Source organism: Mauremys reevesii, linkage group 13 (genome assembly GCF_016161935.1).
Source record: "Mauremys reevesii isolate NIE-2019 linkage group 13, ASM1616193v1, whole genome shotgun sequence".
Lineage (NCBI taxonomy): Eukaryota > Metazoa > Chordata > Testudines > Geoemydidae > Mauremys > Mauremys reevesii.
Genome location: NC_052635.1, coordinates 367831 through 370095, shown reverse-complemented (window position 1 = coordinate 370095; position 2265 = coordinate 367831). Strand labels below are relative to the sequence as shown.

At 52.1% G+C, this 2265-nt stretch overlaps 1 pseudogene; it reads left to right on the top strand.

The window, feature by feature from the left end:
* Nucleotides 1-665: 665 nt before the first annotated feature.
* LOC120380684 lies at nt 666-1597 on the top strand (annotated as a pseudogene).
* Nucleotides 1598-2265: the final 668 nt, after the last annotated feature.

Sequence of the window (2265 nt, the reverse complement as noted above, 5' to 3'; positions counted from 1 at the left end):
TTGTTTCCCGAGCCCAAAATCGGCGTTCAATGGCTAGAACCTGCCCCATTACCATCAGGATCTCCAAAGCGCAGGGGCCCACGGTTTGAGAGAATTCTGTGTCCATGTCCTCATCACTCTCATTGCCGCGCTGCCGTAGCCGCCTCCTCCTCACCTGGCTTTGCAGGTCCTGAGTCACCATAGACTGCACGAGAATGCGCGAGGTGTTTAAAACGTCCACGATTGCAGTATTGAGCTGAGCAGGGTCCATGCTTGCTGTGCTATGGCGTCTGCACAGTTCACCCAGGAAAATAGGCGCAAAATGGTTGTCTGCTGCTTTCCCGGAGGGAGGGGTGAGGCTGTACCCAGAACCACCCACGACAATGATTTTTGCCCCATCAGGCACTGGTACCTCAACCCAGAATTCCAAGGGGTGGGGGAGACTGCAGGAACTATGGGATAGCTACCCACAGTGTAACACTCCGGAAATTGACGCTAGCCTCGGACCATGGACACACACCACCGAATTACTGTGCATTGTGTGGCCGAGTGCACTCGACTTTATACAATCTGTTTTACAAAACCGGTTTCTGTAAAATCGGAATAATCCTGTAGTGTAGACGTACCCCTAGTTTCAGTAACTCACTGGCATTATTTCTCTCCCTTGCCCCAGGAATCAGTCCCTCATGGGACGGGTCAACCACACTGTAGTGACTCATTTCATTCTCTTTGGATCCCCAACACCGACGGCCTCCAGACCATCCTCTTCGCCACCTTCTTAGACTTCTACCTCTGCACCCTGCTGGGCAACCTGCTCATTTTCTCAGCCATCCTCACTGACCCCCGCCTGCACACCCCCATGTACTTCTTCCTCTGCAATCTCTCCATCGTAGACCTTGGATTCTCTTCCATCAGCACCCCTAAATTCCTGGCCAACCTCTGGGCTCAGAGTAGAACCATCTCTCTGGGTGGGTGCATGTCCCAGGTCTTCTTCTGGCACTTCCTGGGCAGCACCGAGTGCCTTCTCTGCACTGTCATGGCCTATGACCGGTACGTGGCCATCTGCCACCCGCTGTGCTACCTGCTCATCATGAACCGGAGGGTGTGCGCCCTCCCGGCCGCCGGCACCTGGATCGCCAGCTCCTTCCACGCCACCATCCTCACCAGCCTGACCTTCATGCTGCCCTACTGCGGGTCCAACGTGGTGGAGTATTTCTTCTGCGACATCTTCCCGGTGGTCAAGCTGGCCTGTGCGGGCACATACGTCAGCAAGATGGTGAGCTTCACCAACACTGGCATGGTGCCCACAGCCTGCTTCCTCCTCATCCTCGCATCCTACATCCACATAGTCTACTCTGTCCTGAAGATAAACTCATCTGAAGGGCGGCGCAAAGCAGTCTCCACTTGTGCCTCACATCTGGCCGTAGTGACGCTGTTCTTTGGGCCCTGCGCCCTGGTCTACACACAGCCCCAGCTGAGCAAAGTGCTGGTGACCCCTGTGCAGATCTTCAGCAACGTGGTCACGCCCATGCTGAACCCGGCCATCTACACGCTGAGGAACAAGGAGGTGAAAGCGGCTCTGAGAAAACTGAGAGGGGGTCAAACACCTGCATGTTGATGTGTGGCAGCTGCAGGAGTGGCATGTGGGTCTGCATAGAAATACATCGACAAACACATCTCCCTCTGTCTCACCTCATCCCCACACAGCATCTATCTATCTATCTGGATCACTAATAACCATAGAAATACTCTTACTTCACTGTCTGACATTTTCAAAGCTGCCTAAGGGACAGGCACACTCAGTCTGCACTACAAGTAATACAAATTGGAGATTCAAACCTTGAAGAGGCCTTTGAAAATCTCAGCCTTGTTACACAGCTCTACAGAGCTTGAACTCGTTAAGTCTATCGTTATATGGCAGGTTTTCTAACCCTTCAGTTATTCTCCTGGCTCTTCTCTGATTCCTCTCCAATGTGTCAGCACCCGTCTGGAATTGTGAACACCAGCACTGGACAGAGTGTACCATCAGTGGTCACACCAATGGTAAAATCACATCTCTGTTCATACTAGAGATTGCTCCTTTTTATATCCCAAAGTGGCATTAGGTCTTCTGGTCACAGCATCAAACTGGGGGCTCATGTTCAGCTAATTCTCCACCATGATCCCCAAATCTTTTTCAGAATTGCTGCTCCCCAGGAGAGAGGCCCCATCCTGTAAGCACAGCCTCGATTCTTTGTTCCCAGATGTGCACACATACGTTTAACTGCATTAAAATATCACAAATCC